The sequence below is a fragment of the Vulpes vulpes genome, chromosome 12, assembly GCF_048418805.1.
Source record: "Vulpes vulpes isolate BD-2025 chromosome 12, VulVul3, whole genome shotgun sequence".
Classification (NCBI taxonomy): Eukaryota; Metazoa; Chordata; class Mammalia; order Carnivora; family Canidae; genus Vulpes; species Vulpes vulpes.
This window is the reverse complement of record NC_132791.1, coordinates 3,198,265-3,221,722: the sequence shown is the minus strand read 5'-3', so window position 1 is coordinate 3,221,722 and position 23,458 is coordinate 3,198,265.

The following is a 23,458-nucleotide window of genomic DNA, read 5'->3' as shown; positions in this document are numbered from 1 at the left end:
ATCTTAGTCCGGAAATCAATGCTGCCAAAACCTTAGACATTCCATATTCGCTGTGAAGGCCGTCGCCAGGTCTTATTCATCTTTCTGTCCCCCACCCCACCCCACCCCCTGCCCGAGATGTAAGCTCCACGAGGGAAAATAAGATTTATTCTTCACTGCAGACCTATAATAAGCATTCAGATGATAGTTGTTGAGTGAATACATTAATTAACTCATTAATAGTGTATGGCATATGGTAGACGCCTCTAAGTCTTTGCTGAAGGAAATGATGAAGGGAGACAGGCAGAGAAGAAGGATGATGCTCTATGAAAATAGGCACCGATTGTAGATGGACAGCAGCTGCGGTCAGGGTCCTCCAGAACCAGAACGGGCCAGGAGAAACTTGACAGAAGAGTTAGAGATACATGAAACAGGGCCTTACGGCCACCTGAGGTTCAGAGCAGATATTGGGAGTGGAAGAGGGCCAGAGGGACACTAATTAAGCTGAGAGACCACGAGGGGGGCACTGCTGGGAGAAGACACGCAGCTTTGGAAGCAAAGTCCTAAGTTGGGGGGGTGGGCTTGGGAGTCCAGTTAAGAGGACCAGAGGTGGGAGCCAGTTGGGTGAGGAGCCAGGGACTCAGAGAGTCTGCACATCAACCAGGACATGCTGAGTAAGTTTTAATAGCCATTATCAGTAACTAACTGTATGTGGTAGTGCTTCCGTTTTGAATTTCATGAATGTTTGAGATTTGGATGATAGCTGAGGGCCATTTGTCAGAAAAATAAAAAAGCCCATATGATTTTGCACACAACCGAATTGAGACGTTTCCCCGAAGTCAATCCCCAGGTGAAGAAAATCTGTGTTGATGTAGCCAGAAAACCTCACATTTGCATTTTATTACCTATTACCTTGAAGGTTTTTATCATCTGTTAATACGTTGAATCCTTACCAGTCTCTGAAATGGGTAATAAATTATCCCTATTTTGAGGAATATGCCTTGTCCAACTAAGAAGGAAGTGGTAATATGTTTAGGATAGAAGCCAGGTATTTTGGTTTCAAGTTGAGTGGTTTTTTTCTTCCCCTTATCAAATATCCACTAATACAAGCTGTGTCAACATTTTTGCATGAATCAGAGACCCCTCACAGACACCGAATGAGAACCTGCTATGTGTCAGGCACTGTGCTAGGCACTTAGGATACATCAGGGAACAAAAGTGGACCAACCCTCCTGCTCCTGTGGAGCTCCAGACCCAAAATGAGGTCCGTGCAGACAGGTCCGTGCCTTCCCAGGCCGAAAGCCTGGATCGGTCAGGCTTTGGTCATGGAGTGTTGATTTCAGTGTTTGATGTTTAATGAAAAACTCTAATCCAGTAGGTATCACCCTAGGTACTAGCTGTTGTCAAAGATAAATGTTATGTCCACTAGCACTGCACATCCTGTATCTTTCATCACTAACCAGTCATGCGTTCCACTAATTTCCATCTCTTTTTTTTTTCATTTTTTTGCTCTTCCGTTTAAAAATCTGAAATCTGAAAGTCTGTTTTCCCATCTCACCAAAAGAAATAAGGCCCAAATACAACATGGAACTCATGGTTGTCCAGAAGAAGACGAATAAAAATCAGACTGAGTGCTGAGGCTCCCAGTACTCTAGTACCATGCTGGCTCTGTCATTTGCATTGTTCCATTTTTTCTTTGGGGCTCGGTTTCCTCACCTGTAAAGCAAGTCTGGGTGCTCCCATTCGCCTCTCTATCCTAACATGCTAAGAGGCTATAGATGCCTGAGAGCATTGAGCCTGAGAGAAAAACTTTATAATTGCAAGGTGATGAGACATAGATGATGAGAGAAAATTCGCCCCCACAATTAGTAGTTGCCTCCTTGGCTGTAGGAACCAAACAGTTCCTCGCTGAGTGGGATGCAGGAGGCAGAAAAGGTGAGAGGCAGTAAGAAAGCTTGTGGGTTGTTTTTTTTTTTTTTTTTTTTTTTTTTCCAGCAGAAAAGGAGTGGAATGGATGGATCAGTGGACCACAGATGAACGTAGGATGTCAGATTGTATTTCCTTCTGAAAAGGTCAGTGCCCTGCCAAGCCAGGGCTGCAACATGGTGGCCTTTTAAAAAGCAGACAGCCAGAGAGGCTGCCACCAGGCCCAGAATGTGGGCAAACTCAGATTCCTGTTCTGTTGGAGAAGAAAGGGACCTGACTGCATTGGTGCAATCCCTGCCTTCTGCTTTGCAGGTAGGGACACTGAGGTCCAGAAGGTGTGCTTGGGAGAGGTGACACGTTCATGGTCGCAGGGCTTGAGGTCCACAGAGCTGTGCCTAAAGCCCAGCAGCTTCCCATTTTTGTCTACATCAAGACAAACTTTTTCTTTGTTCTGCTTATTGCCGCCTGTAATAAAATCATTATTTTTCTTCCATCTGCCACTTGCTTAGCATCTCAGAATAAATAAAATGTGGTAATAACAGTTATCCTTTCTTGACAGCATGGAACCTGACACTTAAAAATTGAAGGTGTGACTCATTAAACCTCTAGGTATGTTTTTAAGAGTTATTTTGTAAATGATTAAGTGTTTATAATGAGAGTTGACAAAATTATATCTTTGGTTTGAATTTTCAATTTAAATACACTCTCCTCCATTTAATGTCTTTCTCACTCTCCACCTTATCCAAATTATCTCTCTAATGAGAATTAAAAGCTTTCTCCCTGTTTGTACCTGAAACATTTCCTTGGATTCTCACCCCCCACCCCCCATTCATGCTTGGCCCTCGAGAACTGATTTCTACTCCATGACCTCCACCCCTTGCCAAGCCCCTCCCCACCCCCCACACCCGATCTATTGAAATGTGGTTATTGGTTAAAGCAATTCAGACGGGCCAACTTGCCTTTGTGCTTTGAGAGCAAAGTAACCCTGAACAAATTATGCAAACTCCCTGTGCCCAGTACGATCTGAAAAATGAAGATAGGGATAATTCTTAACTGTCAGGTTATGGTAGAGCTAAATAAAAATAATACCTGCTGTTTCTCCAACACCTGTTCTGTGCCAAAGGAAGTATTTTATGCATCTTAATTAACTTACTTATCCCAATTGTTCTTATCACTACCTCTATTTTATATCTGAGGGAAAAGGATCAGAAAATCCCAGGATTGGCAGGTGGCAGGGCCTTTGAGTAGCCAATGGAGGCTGTCTGACATGAAGACCCTTGCCCCCTTCTAGCACACTACGTGGATTACTCCATAGCACTGTTTCTCAACCTGGGCGATTTTGCCCCCCGGAGGACATTTGGCAATATCTGGAGACAATTTTGGTTGTCACAACCAGAAAGAGGCACTGCTGGCATCTAGTGGGTAGAGGCCAGGGATGCTGCTAAGCATGCTACAATGCACAGGGCAATGCCTCACAACAAGGCATTATTTCTGACCCAAAATATCAATAGTGCCAAGATCAAACCTTGTGAAACATAAATTCCATTGTATGAATTTACCACAATTCATTCTGCTAAATATGGACATAATATGGTACATGCAAAGAGTCCAGTATATGGTAAATATCCAATAAAAAATAGCTGTCATTTTTATTGTTTCTACTTCTAGACCTACTTCTCACTTTACTTCTCCTCTTTTCATGTTATTCCTGATACCTGCTGGATGGAAGTATCATCTCCCTTATCTCTTTTAATAACTCTTTACTTTCTTTAGCATTTAGTACTTATTATTTATTGTAGCTATTTATACACATTCTTTATTCTCTTTGACAAGTTGCCAGCTTCCTAAGGGAAGAAGTTGTGTATCCTTTATATCTCCCCACGTAGTTAGTGCAGTGCCAACCTATACTCATTGGGTTTGAAAAGCTGAACAATTTCCTAATGAAAGGTAGGCAGGAACTATTATGCCTGGTTTATAGCTGAAGAAACCGGCTCAGAAAGTCCACGTTATTCAAGGCCACTGACTTAAAGGTGTTGGAACTTGAACTAGATTCCACCTCAGGGTCCAGCGTCATCTTGTTTAGCTGCTGTTTATATAATTAACTACAAACCACCAGAACTGTAGTTCATTCTTTCAGAGAGAAGCGTCCAAGAGAACCTTTGGAATTAATAAGCAAAACTGATAAGGAAATTGGTTCCAATGTGCATCTGATCAGGAGAAGCCTACTGTGGGGCTCAAAAATTACAGCTCTAGGGAGGGATTACCACAAGGGCCAAACCACTACAGAAAACTCGTGGCAGGGAGTCTAGGCATCTAGATATGAGGCTTGAATGTGAATTAGCTGCCTGTGCAGTACTGGAAAAGCTATGGTTCCTCTTTGCTCTTCACTTCCTTCATCTGTCAAATAGGGCCATAATGCCCATCTTAGCTAGCAGGTAAGGTGTCAGGTACAGTCAATCCACATTATTTACAGTAGTCATGTTCTATAAAAATTGCTGCAAACACTGAATTGGTGAATACTGAACCATGGCTCCTACGGGAAATACAGGGTTGGGTTGCTGTGAGGCTCTGATCACATTTCCACCAACTGAACAATATATAAACTTGGTTTATGTGTGTTTCTTTTAAAGATACCATATTTAATATATATAGTTGATTCATTAACATTGAACTCACAGCCAACAGTGCTGTAACTCAGGCCAGAATGAAGCTTACCTAACATACTTATTTTCTCTGTAAGGCGTAGCCTTACAAAAGTTCCTTGAGCTTAGGAACCCTGGGGTAGCATTTCAGCACTATGCTTGGGTGCCATTTCAAACCAACAAAAAGCACAAAAATGTGACAAACATGCCACAAAAAGGACACTTGTTTATAGTACAAGAGCTGAAACAAAGAAGACAGAGCATCAGCTTGTCAACCTCAGCGGGGAGCACGTGCGCCAGAATGAAACTCTCATCGTTCTGCATGTGTCTGTGAATGACCAGTGAAAGCACATGAGTACTAGTTTCGAGTCACAAATAATTTTAGCAAGTAGGAGAATTGAAAAGTACAGGATTCACGAATCATGAGACTCAACTGTGTGTGAGTCTTAAGAATTTGGGTGTTAATAAGAAAATGATGACAGGTAAGTCACAAGGGAAGACAACAAAAATGGCCAGTGAGCATATGGAGCGATGTTCAACATTACTACTTGTCAAGGAAATGAGTCTTCAGACCACGATGAAATACTGCTACACATCTGCCAAAATGGCCAAAATGTAAAAGACTGGTGATACCAAACATTGTCCAAGATGCGGCGCAGTGGACATGATGGGTACCACTGATGCGCGCGTACGATCAGCACAGCCTTTTTGGAAACCCACTTTACAGATTATCTGGAAGTCAAACATCGGCCAACGTTATGGCCCAAGACTTCCACACCCAGATATGTACCCAACAGGAATGTCTACACATGTTTAGCATGTTACATACGGATGAGGCTGTCGTCTCTGATCGCCTGTAAGTATTCAGAAACGAAATGTCCGTCTAGTAGAATTTAGAAACAACAATGAAATATGATATAAGGGCAAGAATGGAAAGGCTGTGCTATACTCAATAATACGGATTACTTTCATGAGTGTGATTTTGAGCCAAAGAAGACAGACATAAATGAGAGTGTATGCTGTTTAATTCCATTTATATAAAGTTCGGAACCAGGCAACATCTCTCCATAGTGCTAGAGCTGAGGGCAGTGAGTGTTTACTCTTGGGGCAACAGGGACTGAAGTGGGCACTGGGCTATTCGCGGGGGCTGGGGACCCTCTGTTACCTGACCTAGGTGTTCCACAGCATTCTCGCCGTCTGAACATTTACTGAACTGCATGCCTATGAGCTGTGCACTTTTCTAAATGTACTTTGTATTTCAATAAAATTTTAAAAATATATTTAAGTGGAAGCAGAGACAAAACACTTTGAACACCATCTATGCATCAAGCATTTTACTCTGTGTCTCATTTAATCCTGATAACAACCCTTCATGTTTTCATAGCCTGCCTAACAATAAAAATCACAGATAACAGTTCTCAGAGTTAGAAAATCACCAGATCCCATTCCAAGTCTGGGGGAAAGTATGGACAACAGTCATTTAAATAGGGGATTTTTTACCTTTGGCCGATTTTGACATATGTTGACTGGGTATGTGTATGGAGAAGTGAGATTTAATGTGGTGTCTACCATATAATATGAACTTAAAAATGATAGCTCTTTAAAAAAATTTTTTTTTTTAGGTGCAGTTGCCTCATGTTATAGGTGAAGGACTACAGGATCAGAGAGGAAAAATGACTTACCTAAGGTTATAGCCAGAAATAGATGTTTTACGTGAGTTAAATCACTTTATGCTAATAGTCATTCAGGGGAGAAGATTACGTTACCCAGGAGCAAACTGTCCCTTGGGGGAACTTACATAACTTGTTCAGGGATATTTAGCCAAGAAATGGTGGAGCCAGGTCAACCTAACTCATTGAGCTACAATCCATTCAATTCTTAAATTTCTGCCATAGATTAGGAAAAGGTAGAAGAAAGGCAAATACAGGAGCACAGAAGACACACTTCATTATTTTTACATATCATGTGCTTGGTCTTTACCATATAGTCTATTTGCTTACTCAGCACCTTCCCTTTGAGCAATTAGGGTAGGCAGCACACTTTCTCAATTCATCTTTAAATGAACATCAGGCAGGTAGAGAGGTGATGGGGTGCTTGGTTAATAAGTGCTGTGCCTAGGATAGTGGTAATCTATGCCATTTATCCTCACATATGATGTACCTCCTTCGGGCTGCTGTCATCATCAACTGGGGGAAATGTGAAGCTAAAAGGCAGCCCCACCATGGATTTGGGGAAATCATTTAGTCTTTTTGGAAGGTAGTTCTTAGAAAGTCTCTGTTTGAAACAGAGCTTCCTCTTGTCCATCTCTTTTCTTGGCTAAGTACTATCTCTGGGAGTTCAGGTGGTGGCTGGCATCTATTTCGCAATGTCCAGAATGAGAGCATTGTTTTATCATCATGTCAAAGAGAGAGAATATTTCTGTCTCAAGATAGAGTGAAGGGGGTAATTTCTGGACCTTTCTGCTTATAGAGCAATCTTCAAATTTGCTGCCCCACCATTTTTTCTAGTTCACTGTCAGTTAAAAACCAGGGCCATGCTTTATTAGTGGGCAGGGTCTTCATACCTTAAAGAAAAGAAGCAGGCAGTGACCTACATTTTTTTCCCTTCCTGTAACTCTGTGTCCTGCATCTCTACTAGTCCATGCTCATCTGCTTGAAAGGACCAGGACTTTCTCCTTGAGTGGGAAGCCAAGAAACCTCTACACTGTTTTTGGTGGTATTTTGCAGAGCTTTGGACACACGCTGCACAGTTTAGGCCATCTTAATATGAGAGACCACAGGAGAATGTACTATCTCTTGTCTATCTCACTCCTTTTTTCCTATGACACTAGTGACTGTGATTTTGGCTTAATTTTTATGACATTGCAAGAGCAAGATCCTGACCTTGAATAAAGCATCAAAGGGGAAGATTTAAGACTATTTAATACTACTGATTAAGCTAACGTCTCTGGGCCAGCTTTCACTAAGAAAGTCATAAATGGCTTTTAACTTGCTTAGTGCTCATGTGCATATAATCTCCTGGCTGGACAACCCTCTGTCATATGTCCATATTCCGCCGTCATCATAGTCATCTCATTTTCACCATAATTGTTTTTATTCTCAACGTTGAAAAGCCTTGACCAGTATTCTCTAAATCTCTTGATCACCACTGACTGATATCTTACCATGGGGGCAGCATTATGCTTGGTACATTGAACCGTCTCACGAGGCATAGAGATGATTGACACAGTCCAGTCTCCACCCTGGCCTCCTCCTGGGGGATCTTTCCCAATGCACCCCTGACCATGTTTACGTACAGGACTTGAATGAAACAAAAAAATGACAAAGGGTTCTCTGTGCTTAGGCAACCCCTCCTTCCCAGATAGGTTATACACAGATCAAGGTGTTGAGCATTCAGCTAGGGAAGTGGAAAACCAACAAGACTCGGTGTTGGAAAAACCAACTGCAGACATTTTTCTAACATTCTGGCTTTGATCAAATATTGCAGTTTTGCTCCAAGCAATTTTGCTCCTGATCATTTAACTCACATGTGGTGGCAAAAGGTACATTAATCGATCATGTTTTAAATTCATTGACATTCAGCCCAAACATTCTGGCCTTGTAAAAACAGTCCAATTTCCCAATGCCTGCAGGCAGTTGCTAAGCTGTTGCCCTGTGCTTCAGAGAGAGGAAAAGTTTCCCTTTGTGGAAAAGACAGAAATTCCTAACTCAAGAGGATGGGGAGGAGAAGGAGGAAGAGAAGAAGGAGAAGCAGGAGCATTAGGAGGAGAAAGAATAGGAGAGGGAGGAAAGGCGAGGAGGGGGGAGGGCAAGGAGGAAGGAGAGGCAGATGAGCCAAAAATCCTTCCGTGCCCTTGCTCAGCTTTTCCATTCCAAAATCAGGGAGGAAGGCACCTGGTTGAGAGGCGAGGAGATACATGGAACTAGGGCAAGTTTTTAATTAAGAGGTAAGATGGCACAAATAATAGAACATTGGTTTTGGGACCAGACAGTGAAATTGCCACAAATCCATATGTCACTTTGGACACGTTTCCTCACTTCTAGGCCTCTCGGTTTTCTCAGCTATAAAATGGGGATGACATCTTGATCTTTCAAAGACTGCTTTATGGATTGTAGGAAACGTACCTAATATAGGTGCTAGCATTGTATTCCTAAGGTATTAGCAATTAGCTAAATTATTGCTTTACTTCCAATAAAAGACAACTACTCGTATTTTTTAATTCTAGATATTGAATAGATTCAAAGACAAAAAGATAAAGAGGACGCCCACCTAGTCCCCTATACGCTCACTGTGTAGTAAATAAGATGTGATGCTACCTGGTTACTATAACAAAGCGAGATGATTATAAAGCTGTGTTTGATTATAGCATCGTAATTATTCCTGTCCTCTAAGTAGAAAGCTTGAGGTCATTTCAACTCTTTCCCATCTCTCGATCCCCAATCTGACATTTGCTGAGTCCTACACTTGTATTGGTAAAATGTTTCTCAATCAAACCCCTTATTTTTCCCTGTTCCTCCTGCCCTGGCCATAGTTCTGGACCTAATTCTCTCTACCCTGGGCTGCTGTAGTTCTTCTGGACTTATCTCCCCTAATCTTTCTCTACTTTAATTTGTTTTCTGAATAAGTTATCTTTTTAAAATATCTCAATTTTTAACGATGATTTGATTGTCCCATATCATCTATGGTTTTGTTTGTCTTAGTAATCCAGGGTCATCAACATTTTGGTTCCAACCTCCCTTCTACTGGTAGGCTTGAAGAGGGGGTAATTTTGGTCCCCAAGGGACAGTTTTGGTCGTCACAAATTGGAAGTGGTTATGCTACTGGTATTCAGTGAGTAGAGGTCAAGAATGCTTTTGACATCCTACAATGCACAGGACAACCACCCGCAACACACAATCATCAGGCCCCAAATGTCAAATATTGACAAGATGGGAAAAACTTGTTTTATGGCTGAGGTGATCTGTGCCAGGCTGGAAACAGAAAAACTAAGTGCTAAGTTGCTACTGCTAGTCAACAGATGTTAGGATGGGAGGGAGCAAGATGGACTGTGGGTTAAGTGGACCGATTCAGGCATGAGCGTGCCCTCCTTTGATATGATTTGCTCCAGAGCAGGAAATGGGCATGAATGACAAATGAATCGGACCGCCTTCCAGTGGGCCTTCTAGACCCAGGCCTTGGAACGAGCTTCCAGAGAATACTGGGGCAGTGTGTATTGAGATTGTCGGGTTTAGGAAAGAAGAGGAATGCTGTGCTGCATTTTCTCTGGGGCATTTCCACTTCCCTTTTCTTGTTATGAACGTACATGTGGTCAACAGGTTAATCATCTCCCCCAGAGGTAGGGACAGAGATTTGTGATCAGTAAATACAAAAATACATAAGATCATTTCCGGAACTACAAATTTTAACATCAAAATATAAGATCAAACTAATTCAAGTAACAGAAATTCAACAATAACAATGATGACGATACTAACAATTATGATAGTGGTTTTAGATTAGTACATTGCCTTCAACCTGAAGAGTTGGATGAAATAAAGGAAGCTGTATTAAGTTTCTATAGTGACATAAGAAACTGTTTGACAAAACCTTTAGTGATGCTATTTTCAGATAAAATATAAATTTCTAAAGTTCCAGATGCAAGGCAGTAGAAAGTTTTTTTTTTTTTTTAATAAGCCACTGAATGTGAGTTAATTTGAAAGGAAAATTTAATGATAAGATTTATGCAATGAAGACACCTAGAGGGCCACAGACACACACCTCCCAGTATGTGAATAAGCAGAGTTGAATTTCTTAGGTTGCCACAGCTGATTTGTGCTTGCATTAGGACTTCTGTGAGGTGACATGCATAATTAATCACTAATATTATTATTAATATCTCTTAATATAGAAGATGGATCATTGTGTATCTAAATTACACCCTGCCTCAGATGTTACCTAATTAAAAAACTGAGACCAGCAGTCAGAGAGAAATATTAAAGGCATGCAATTTAGTTTAAATCTCAGTCCACAAAGAGATCTCAAAAATAATTGTATGTTTTGCCATGAGGAATACCTGTTATGCAAAAACCATTTTAGGACCAACTCTCTTGCTCTTCAGATCAAATAAATGTCTGTTCTATATTAACATGCTTATTTGATCTCAGGTTGTCAATAAGACCATTAGGGAGCATTCAGCTTTGGAGACTGGAGGGAATAGTAAAGACTCCGGTATAAATTACAGGGTGAAACGAGGAATTTATTTTTAACCTCATGGAGGATTGGACTTTAATGAGACACTACTTTAGGTCTGAAGTGGAAGGTTTGCAGCAGAAAAAAGGAAAGTTGGATGTGATTACTATCCCAATCTTGGTTTTGCAAGATGCTTTTTAAATGACGATAGCTTACGTGCAGATAATACCGAGCAGTTTGTATGGGGAGCACCTAGACGGGTTATTTCATTTGTTGTTCACTGCAACCCCACCAACAGGCAGGATGGAAGTCAGCATTCCCATTTTACAGATTAAGAAAGAAATCATTCAGAAAAGACAAGTGACTTCCTCAAAGTCACACAGTAAAATGCCCCGTCCCTACCCAGCCTTATCTAAAGTAGGATATTTTTTTCTTTTGTACTAGAAGCCTATTACACTCACTTCTAAACTTGTATTTTTTAAAATAGTTTATTTATTTATTTATTTATTTATTTATTTATTTATTTATTTATTCATTCATTTATTCATTCATTCATGAGAGACACAGAGAGAGAAGCAGAGACACAGGCAGAGGGAGAAGTAGGCTCCATGCAGGGAGCCGGATGCAGGACTGGATCCCGGGACCCTGGGGTCACGCCCTGAGCTGAAGGCATCTAGATGCTCGACCACTGAGCCAGCCAGCCTGTACTTTAAAATAATGTGTGTAAAAGACATTGTACATTAGGAAAGGGCTGTGTGGTATCATACACTGTTTCTGAATCTAGGATCTCAATTGCTCCTCACAACAACCCTCCAAGCTAAGTTTTATTATTTCTAATTTAAAGATGAAGACATTGAGGCTCAAAAAAAGCTTAAGGGAATTGCCCAGGGTCACCATTTCGGGGGCACGGCTGAAACCTAAGCCCATGTGTTCTGAGCGCAAATTCAATGTAATGTCCAATTATTCTGGAATGCAGCTGAAATCTCAGTGGACATAATTCCTAGGACGCTTGGAACCAGGTAGATGAATCTGTTATCTAGAAATTTCAAATTCTGACAGAAATCGAGAAAGACTTCATTTTTGTCTAGGCTGCCTGTCCCCGGGTCCTTAACCTGAGTGTGTAGGCTTAGGACATCCTCATGGAAAAACTCACAAGTGTGATTCCATTGTCCAAGTGGGAAGAAAAAAAAGAAAAAGAAAAAAAGGAAACATGCAAAACCAATGTCCAGTAAACCTTTTCTTGTTGTTGTTTTTTTCTGGGCGACTGGAGCAGGGAGAGGCTATAAAGAAGTCATTTATCATTTTAAAGGTGGCTGTGTCCCTTTAAATGCAATCTGTAATGACTTATGACTCCAGCGACCCTTCTTGATTACTGCCTGTTGCCATTCATTATCACCATGGAAACAGCACTGTTGCCAGCTGTGTGCTTGGTGGTGGGGTGGAGGCGGTGCTGTTGACTAGGGACAAGAGGCTAGTACATGGGAGACTCTGGATTTATGGAAGTTTTGTGGGGTTTTTCCTTTTTTTTTTGCAAGAGCAGAGAAATTGGGGGGACATGGCTGTGTCCCTAGGTGGGGTGTAATCCAGAAGGGAACCCCAGAACAGATGGTCTCAGTGCCCTCGTCTCTCTCGGGGAGGAAAATTAGATGAGATCAGAAGCACTCCAGTCTGGATGATAATCCACCAGGCAGCAGAAGGCATGAGGAAGGGGCAAACTGTGTGCAAATTTCATTAACACAATTTCTCATGGAGATTCTTCAAGCCTGGGAGCCAATCTTCTCAGCTGCCTCACTCCTAAGCCTCTAGTGTATCACATCTCCAAGAGTGACTGCAAAATCCACGCGGCTTCCCCATACCTGACTCAGTCTTGATTTCATTCCTATCTTCCTTCTAATTCGATTTTCTGCCCCTCTTCACTTCTTCTTATACATACTCCCATATTCTTCCATAGCTTTTTTTTTTTTTTTTTTTGCCTCCTTGCTTTCTCTCATCTCTCCTCATAGCTAATGAATGATCCTAGCAAGATAGTCCAGGAAGGGGAGAGGACATAACCTATCCTGACCCCTTCCTGTTATGGACCAGAAAACTGACTCCCAAAGCGGTTTCAGGAACTCCCCAAAGCCATCAGAGATCTCTTGGCAGACTCAATAATAAAACCCAGGTCTCCAATTTCCAGCCCAGTGCTTCTTTTCAGCCCGCAGCATTGCTCTATCTTATTTTCCCCTTGCTTCGGAGGCTAATTCTCTGCCATAAGAAGTATAGTCAAATCTCAACTCTCTAGGCCAATTACTATTTAGTGCAGAGTAATCCTTGCTTTCGTGCAGTATTTCTCTCTGCAGTATTTGGTTTGCTCCAGAGACAGAGTGTTCATTCTCATGAGATACTCAAGAGGGAGGGGAGCAGAGCCAAGATGGCTTAGTCATCTTTCTACTTTATTTAGAGTGAGCTCTAAAGTCCCAGGACATGAAAGGTCTCCAAATGGGTATATAAAAAAGGGCTAGAAAAATCAGAATATGATTACTCTGCACTGTTGAACTCTGCTTGGGCTCCAGGCTGCCGGGGGAACGAGAGACACCATCTCTAAGTTTGCAGCAAGACTGTTTCACACAAACATTTCTTGGTTAGCAAAGGGATTTTTTTTTTTTTTTTTACACACAACATGGCATTCAACTTCTAAGAACTCTGCAGAATGCCCACAACTGATGTCTGGTGTTAAGCTGGTAGCAGGCTGGCAAAGTAAAAGTGCACAGAACTCGAGAGACTGTCGATCTGGACCCCAGGCCTGGTCTGCAGCTGAGCTCACCACAAAGCGGTGATTAAGCCCCTTCTTTCCCTGGACCTCTGCGTCTTTGTGATGTCAGGTGTGGGCCAAGGTTATCCCCTAGAAGATCTTTTCCAATTTCAGCCTGATAGCAATGATAATAGCAGAGGCCAGGAATTGTTACCCTTTATTTAGCCCTCCTGTGTGCCTTGGGACTTTGCAAGCATTATTATCTTATTCATGTTTACAGTCTCTCACAGAGGTAGGTATTCTTTCCCAAATTAGGAATAAGGAAAGGAGTTCAAAGAGATTAAGGAACTTGCCTAAGGTAATTACATACTCATTTAAATAGCAGAGCTAGGACTCTGGCCCAGGTCTGGAAGGCGACACCATGTTACCAAATGACAATGTTTTTGAACTTTCTACAGTTTTGCTATTCTGATGTCTTCAAAGCCACGTAATTAATTTATTCAACGAGTATTTACTAAGTGCCTAATAGATGCACCTTTTTTTTTTTCCTTTGTAACATTTTTATTTTGGACTTACATAAAGCAATGAATACTTTTACCACCTCTCCCGAAGGTAACTTCTCTCTCTTGATGATACTTTATTTGATATTAATACAGTCACTCCAGCTTTTGTTTTATTTAGCAAGGCATGTTTCCTCATCCTTTTACTTGTAACCTACTTGAATCTTTATACTTAAAGCATGTTTCTTATAGATAGTATATATTTGGGTTTTATTATTTTATCCATTCTGACAATCTCTGCCTTTCAAATGGAACATTGAGATGTTTTATATTTAATGTAATTGTTAGAGTTATTTGGTTAAAGGCTACTACTTGGTATTTGCTTAATATTTTTCCCATCTGTTCTTGGTCCCCTTTTTCCTCTTATTTGCTTTGGGTTGAGTAGTTTTCATGATTTCATCTTTTTTTTTTTTTCATGATTTCATCTTATCTCTTTTGCTAGCTGATTGGGTAAGATTCTTTGCTGTTATTTTAAAATGGTTGTTTTAGAGTTTACACTCTAAATTACCAGAGTTTACCTTCAAATGACATTATACTGATTCATGTATAGAAGAACCTTAAAATAGTATGCTTTCATTTCTCTTTGCTGAACTTCATTTTTTTTCTCATACCTTTTACTTCTACTTATGCCATCAGCCCCAAGATACTTTTTTTTTTTTGCTTTAAATGGCCAATTATCTTTTAAAAATTTTTTAAATTTAATTTTTTCAGTGCAGCTTTATGTTCAGGGTGAAATTGAGAGGAAGGAATTATATGCGGCCTTTTAAGGAGCTGGGGATAGAGCGAACAAAAGACAAAACTTCTATTTTATGTATTAGATAAATATACACACAACTTTAGATAGAGGTCAGTGCTCTGAGAAAAAGAAATAAGGTGGTGGGATAAATCCAGTTTAAGTGGCTTCCCTGAGTGGGTGACATATAGGCTGACACCTGAAACATAAGAATGAACCAGCTATCTAATGAGCTAAAAGAGAAGGATGTCAGGTAGAGAAGAACAAAGAGAGATTCCTGGGAGGGAAAGAGTTTGGTGTGTTTGAGGAAGAGCAAGTAGATTAGGAAGCAATGGGGGATGTGTCCTAGGGAGCAAAGTAGAAGGTGGAAAGTGATCTGCTCAGAAGGTCAAACAGGAGCCAGATGAGTACAGCCTTAAAGGTGCTGTAAGGTCACGGGGCTCCGTTTTAAGTGTAGGGAGACACACGCACACGCAAACACACACAGGGGCTGCATGGAGGGAGGCAGCCTCTGGCCCCACTTTCCTTGGCCTAGGCAGGCTATTTTGGAAATGAGAAACCTCCTTTGCCTTTTCCCCCCCTCTGAGGAGCACCCTCCCTCCCCTCTCCACATTCCCCAGAAGTTCTCAGACTGAGATCCATCCTACATGAACTTATACAACTAACATGTATGGATACGAATATATATTTTCTGGAGTACAAACATGAAGTAGTTTTGATCCTTCCTACGACTGCCCCAACTCTACTCTACAGAAATCTCTTTAACGACGTCTTGGTTTTGTTCCTTTACTTCTGAGCCACTTCAAGATATTAGAACACTAGCTATTATATTTAATTCTCAATCCCAGATGCTGTAGTGTTAATGTCAAACTCTCCTTATGATTTTCATCTTCTCACCTCCCCACTATAGACTAGACCTATCCAAGTTTCTAGTGTAGGAGCCAGCAAAGTTTTTCTGTAAAGGGACAAAAAGTAAATATTTTAGGCTTTGTAGGCCATATGTTCCCTGTCGCAACTACTCAACTCTGCAGTTATAGTGTGAAAGCAACCATAGACAATACATAAATGAATGAGTGTGGCTGTATTCCAATAATACTTTATTTATACACGCTGAAATTTGAATTTCATATAATTTTCAGATGTCTTGAAATTTTCTTCTTCCTATTTTTTCCTAACCTGGCTCATAGGCTGTGTGGAAACAGGATTCGGCCCACAGGCCATAGTTTTCAGATGCCTGCTCAGGGAATTTGTAATTAGAGGGTGTGTGTGGGGTATATGGTCCACTTTTGACACAATTTATCCCTCCTGTATCTTTATGCCCCCACTTGCTGAGCTGAACCAGGGGAGACAGAAGTCTTATAAGTCAACCCATGGTCAGTTTACTATATTCTCACTGTTGGATGCCAACACTCTTTAAGCTAACATTGAATGGGAGTAGCAGAAACTATCAATATCCATCCATGTCCCCTCAATCCATTTATTTTTCATGTGAGTTGGCTGACTTTTGACTGCCAGTATCTATATTCCTTTGCCTTAGGCTTTTCTCTGGTTTCTGGAGCTTATTTTTCCTATGTAGGTTGGAAGTGGTTGGAAATTAATATTCCTCTAGAGCAGCCCTCAAGCATTCTGCAAGCAATGATTGAGAGGAGGGGGTGGAGAAAACCCCCACCTCCCTCTCCTTATGGGAATTGAGGCATGTGTTCCATACTGACCTCTCAGATTGAGATCTGATTTAGTGACAACTGTCCTCAGTAGTAACTTGCTTCATAGCTCATTGTTTATTGTTTATCCCTATTTTACTTCCTTATTCCCTTACAGAGTGTGTTGTTTTGTTTTGTTTTTACATCACCTCTCTTATAAACTATTTGAACTTTAATCCTGGTCTCAAGGTCTAGTTCCAGGAGAATCTAAACCAAGACAATGTGCCTCTAGATCCTGTGTGTCAACCAGTATGCAATTGTCGGTCCCCTTTTGGAACACATAATGAGAGCTTTGAAGGTCTCCAACAGGGTCTGTCTGTGAATGGTTAGAAGTGACTGTTGTCTTCACATATCTGAGATTTATCACAGAGAGGAAAGATTTGATTTAAACCCATGTAGGTCTAGAGGATAAAAATAGGACCATCAGATACATGTCATGCAAGGTACAGCTCAGATAAGGAAGAGTTTTTATAGTCAACAGTTTTCATTAATTAACTTATTCTAGCACATGAGTCCGTGAGCTCCTAATCAATGGATATATGCACAGAAATTTATTGGAGGACTTCTTGTTGGGAATATTAGAGAGGATCCAAACAACTGACAGGCTAAACTGGAATATACTTTAAGATGCCTTCATACTCTTTCATTCTCACATCTTAGAATTATATATTGAAATCGTGAAGCATGGATTCCCTGGGTGGCGCAGCGGTTTGGCGCCTGCCTTTGGCCCAGGGCACGATCCTGGAGACCCGGGATCGAATCCCACGTCGGGCTCCCGGTGCATGGAGCCTGCTTCTCCCTCTGCCTGTGTCTCTGCCAATCTCTCTCTCTCTCTCTCTCTCTCTCTCTCTCTCTGTGTGTGACTATCATAAATAAATATTTAAAAAAAAAATTAAAAAGAAATCGTGAAGCACTGGGCATGGCAAACAAACCAAATGTCAGGAATTGATGTATCAAAAGAAAGTTTATCCAAATTCTGACGACAGAATTTAGGAAGTTGTTCCTTATCCAAAACCTCATAAATAGTTTCACAAGATAGTTTCCCAAGTATCTGGAAATTGTCAATGTGGAGAACAGGGACTCCGAGCCCAGTCTGACACCTCTTCATACCTGTAGAGAAATCTATCCAGAGTTGGACAACCATAATCTCCTTCAGGAAGAATTATAGCACTATTATCTTGCCCTCTAGTGTCTTTTTCTCTCCTTCCTCTCAGAGAAAACTGTGGGCAAAAAAGTAAAATATTTTATTGCTTTCAAAATCATGTCAAATATTTATTGGGGTAATTTCCAGTTGTCACCACCAATTGCAAGCCCTGGTCATGTTATAAATCTTATTAATGTCATACTCACTGAAGAGGCCAGTCTCACTTAGGCACTTGGTTAGCAGGTCTCTCTTATTCCCTAGAGAATGAGATTTTAAAATTTCATATAGAAGCTGGCAAGGGTGGTGGAGATTAGGGGTTGACCAAAAAGTACAGAAAAAGAATGAATCATTTAGAATCTTAAGGGAAGAAGTTAGAGATATTGCAGAGAATGTCAGAAGCTAAATCTTGTGCTTCAGTGTGGAGGGGGAGGAATGGAACAGCACATAAGACATGGTGCCAGCTAACCAGAGTTTTGGTATCAGTTCTGTTCCTATTTCACCAAATTAACAATAGGTAAGCCACTTCCTTCTCTGAATTCCCATTTTTCATCTGTAAAATAAAGGGATTGAACACTAATTGCTAAGTTCTCTTCAGCTTCAGATTTCTGTGATTTATAGCCACATCTGTTCTTATCTGTATTCAAAGTATGTTTCCTATACATTCACTCAATAATGTGAGGTGAATAATGTGAGTATTATATACATATAATAAACTGTATATATATAGTTTATACACATATATAAACTATATATGTTGCTTTTATGTGTATATACATATTTGTTTATGAATGTAGGTTTAATGTAGATGGCTGTTTGTGTTTATATCAATATACACTTACAAATAAATACACACAATCATATGTACGTGCATATTTGTGTACATACATATACACACACAAGTATAATATGTGTATGTATAAAAGAAAAGAAGAAAGGAGAATGATGACTATCTAGTGGAGAGATATAATACCAACATAAGTTGGAAATACAGAAAATAGTAATCTCACCCTCATCAGTTGAAGAAGGCTTCCTGAAAGAGGTAGAATTTCATTAATTATTTAACAGATAAGCTAAAATCTAGATCAGTTGATGGTGACAAGTAGTGTGTTGCCATGTCATTAGCGCACATAATGTCTTGATAGTAGACTTGAATTTGGATGGGATAATCCTTTAAAATGTTATTAAAATCATCATGACAACAGGCATGGGTAGAGTTACCTTGTTTGGATTAAGAGACTCATCTCAATATTAGATAAGTTTCAGCAGTCTACTTTTGCTGAACATCTGTTTTCACCCACATGCTAGGAATACCTGGAAATTAGGAAAATGAATAAGATTTATTTGGAAAAGAAGTGCCAGAAAAATAAGATGTGGCTTCTGCTTTCAAGAAGCTCACAGTGTGGTGAGGGATAAAAACTGAACGAAGAGTTTAATTATTAAAATGTGTACTAAGTTCAGAGTAACATAGAAGATGTGGAGAAGAAAATAAATATAAAATGAACAGAAGGCATAAGAAACTTGATGGCAAGTAGCAGAGACAACTGCGTGAGCGCAGAGACCATTGAGAGTCAATGTTGGTGAAGCATGGAATGAAGGGAAAGTGGCTGCAAAAGGAGAAGAAACATCAGATTGTGAACAACTTAAAAATAACATTAAATATTTTGGAATTTATCATATTTTGTTCAGAGTAGTGATATGATTTTGATTTGCATCTATTGGGGGATAACTTGGAGGAAGACCAGACTGAAAATAGGAAGAGAGAGACAGGTTATTACTGCCATCCTAGTCAGACAAGGTGAGAATCAGAACACGGGCATGAAAGTAGGGATGGAGAGAAGCAGTCATATTAGTTCCTATGACCATGGTAACAAATTCCTACAAACTTAGAGGCTTAAAACAGCAGTGAGAGTTCTAGAGGACAGAAGTTTGAAATTCAGGTGTTGGCAGGGCCATGCTCCTCTCTCCAGTTTTTTTGGGGGAGGAGCGGGGGGGGGGGAATCCATTCCATGTCTCTTCTAGCTTCTGATGGCTGCTGGCATTCCTTGACATTCCTTTGCTTGCAGTTGCATGCCTCCAATCTCTTTCTCTGGCTTCCCATCACCTCCTCCCCTGTGTGCCTTAAATCTTCCTCCGCCTTTCTCCTTTAAGGATCATTGTTATAGCATTTACCCTTAAACACATTTGCAAATGCTGTTTCTGAAATAAGGTAACATTTACAGGCTTCAGAGATTAGGATGGGAACATATTTTTAGGGGCGCCTTCAGCTCACTACCACAACAGACGTTAGCAACATGTAGGATGGAAAAACTGCAAGATCAAGAAGGGTCAGAGAGAAGAGTCACATCTGATATGTAAAGTCCTACTCTGGGCAACAGGGTGAAGAGCTGTGCCATCAGGTGAAATAGAAAATAGCAAAAGATGGGCAGGTTTGGAAATGATGATGATTTCTCTTATTATGGACGTAGTAAGTTTGCGTTGCACTTAATCATGCAACTGAAGACATGATCCTGAAGTTTAAAAAGAGGTCTGACAGGAGATACTTATTTGGTAGCCACTATCTATAAACCAGACTAGAACCCAAGCAGATAACTTAGAGGGGATGTGTAGTAACATGAGCAGGGGGTCAGTGATGCAACCCCAGGGAACACAAACCTTCAAGAGTGAGGAAAGTTTAAGGAAGCATAACAGAGGCTTAGAGTAGAGAGAGAAAAAGAAAAGTCATATTTGAGTTGGGAAGACCAGTTGAGTACCTAGCCATGGATGCTAAAGCAAAAATGATGTCGACAACTGAATACTCCAAAATGTCAAATTCACAGACTCCTAAAAATAATGCCTGGCCTTTCCTGACTATTAGGTCTTGTGCTTAGCACTGTACATGCATCCCCAAGGGATACGTATAAAGAGAAAGGGCATGATTGACTGATGACCTCAAGGCTGTGGGAGAGAGGAGGGGTTTAAACACACACATGGTTGTACTTGCTCTTGAATTTCAGTTTTCTCAACTGAAAAAATATGGACAATAAACCCACTATTTAAAGGGAGTCGTATAACATAAATGAAATAAAGCCTCGAGAGCACACTGTCAACCGTTAATTACCATACCAGTTATTGGTTTGTTATCTTTCAAAGGATATCCAGAGGAGATGGATTGGTTGGTAAGGGGGCCACAAAGAGGCTGGAAGATACTGATTCCTGTGGGTGACTAAGTTCTCTAAGCTGCACTTGGCAAGAGATAAATGGGGAATGAAGGAATCTTAAATCATAAAAACTGTGTTTCTTGGGAAACTAAGTGGAGTTGCATTCTTCTTGCCTTTGCTTATCTCCCGACAAGAGATAAATCTAATCCAGGAATGTTCCAGCTGAGGACAGAAGGGGCAGTAGAAGCTTTAGCTTATGCTAGTGAAACACAACGTTGGAGTAGTGTGCTGGTATATGTTTAACAACTGGTTCTCTGGGTGGAGAAAGCCCTTTATGTAACATTCCCTGATGTCCTCAGAAAAATCACTTCCATCATGGCAGATTTCAATCTTCCAGCTGAAGTGGAGTTGTGAGGAGATATGCCTTGTGAGCCAGCATGAGCAGGCTCCAGCACATGCTGTACTGATACTTGTAGTTTAGAAAGTGAATATTTTGATTCCCAATTTCAGAGATGGAAATAGAGGCTTAGCAGGGTATAATGTCTTACCTAATCTTGTATAGCTAGTCCCCAGGGGAGATGAGTGGTTAAAATCACTGTTACAGGTTGAAAGCACTATGTAGCATATTTCATTTTTAATCTTGATTCAAAGGTTGAGGTTCCAAATCTTATATTCTTGTTGTTCATGTCTGTTGCAACTTTTAGAAACCTCTGACTATGTCCACTCCCTTCCCTGGGAGACACAATCAGAGGTTTCTGTTTTCAATACTGCTAGATCTAAGAGGAAGTAAAAGATTCATGCTCATGAGTTAGAAGAACAAATATTGCTAAAATGCCTATACTACCCAAAGCAATCTACACATTCAGTGAGATCTCTATCAAAACACCACCCACACTTCTCACATAGTTAGAACAAACAATCCTAAAATTTGTAAGGAACCACAAAAGGCCCCAAGGAGCCAAAGCAATCTTGAAAAAGTAAAGCAAAGCTAGAAGCATCAAAAGTCTAGACTTCAAGTTATATTATGAAGCTGTAGTCATCAAAACACTATGGTATTGCCATAAAATAGACCCATAGATCAGTGGAACAGAACAGAAAACCCAGAAATGAACCCATAATTAATATAATTAATTAATCTTCAACAAAGCAGGAAAGAATACCCAGTGGGAAAAAGAATATGTCTTCCATAAATGGGGTTGGGAAAACTGGACAGGAAGGTGCAAAAACAGGAAACTGGACCATTTTCTTACACCATGCACAAAAATTAATTCAAAATGTCTTAAAAACCTAAATATGAGACCCGAAAAATATAAATATGATACCTGAAATCATAAAAATCCTAGACGGAAACACAGGCAGTAACCTTTTTGACATTGGGTACAGCAACCTTTTTCTCCTGAGGCACGGAAAATAAATGCAAAAATAAACTATGGGACTACACCAAAACAAAACAAAACCTTCTGCACAGCAAAGGAAACAGTCAACAAAACTAAAAGGCAACCTACAGAATAAGAGGTGTTTGCAAATGACATATCCAATATAAGGTTAGTATCCAAAATATATAAAGAACTTATAAAACTCAACACCCCCAAAATGAATGACCCAATTAAAAATAGGCAGAAGACATGAATAGACATTTTTCCAAAGAAGACATGCAGATGGCCAACAGGCACATGAAAAGATGATCAATATCACTTATCATCAAGGAAATACAAATTAAAACCAATGAGATACCACCTCACACCCATAAGAATGGCTAAAATCGACAACACAAGAAACAACAGATGTCGACAAGGATGTGGACAAAAGGGAACTCTTGTGCACTGTTGGTGGGAAGGCAAAGTGGTTCAGCTGCTGTGGAAAACAGTGTGGAGGTTCCTCAAAAAATTAAAAATAGAACTAACCGGGATCCAACAATTGCACTACTAGGTATTTATCCAAAGAATACAAAAAAAAAAAAAAACTTGCTCAAAGGGATACATGCACCCCGATGTTTCTAGCAGCATTATCTACAAAAGCCAAATTATGGAAAGAGCCCACATGTCCATCAACTGATGAATGGATAAAGAAGATGTGGTGTGGAATATTATTCAGCCATAAAAGAATGAAATTTTGCCATTTGCGATGATGTGGTTAGAGCCAGAGACTGTTTTGCTAAGTCAAATAATTAAGTCAGAGAAAGACAGATACTATATACTATACTGGATCATACTATGCGATTTCATTCATATGTGGAATTTAAGAAACAAAACAAATGAAGAAAGGGAAAAAGAGAGGCAAACCAAGAAACAGACTCTTAACTGTAGAGAACAAACTGATGGTGACCAGAGGGGAAGGGGGGGTGGGTGAAACAGGTGATGTGGGTTAAGGAGTGCATTTGTGGTGAGCCCTGGGCGATGTATGGAAGTGTTGAATCACTATATTATATATCTGAAACTAATATTACATTTTATGTTAACTAACTGGAATTTAAACAAAAACTTTAAAAAAAGAAAGGTTTATAAAGCCTTTATTACCAGAGCAGAGGAAGAAAATGAGAGACCTATATTCCTTATGAATATAGACACAAAAATCATCCATAAAATACTATCAGCTAAATACAGCTATATATATGTATACACACACACACACATAGACACACACACATAGACACACACACACGTATGTAAAGGATTATAGCAAAGTGAGATTCATCCCAGGAATACAAGGCTAGTTCAACATATAAAAAAGCAGTTTAA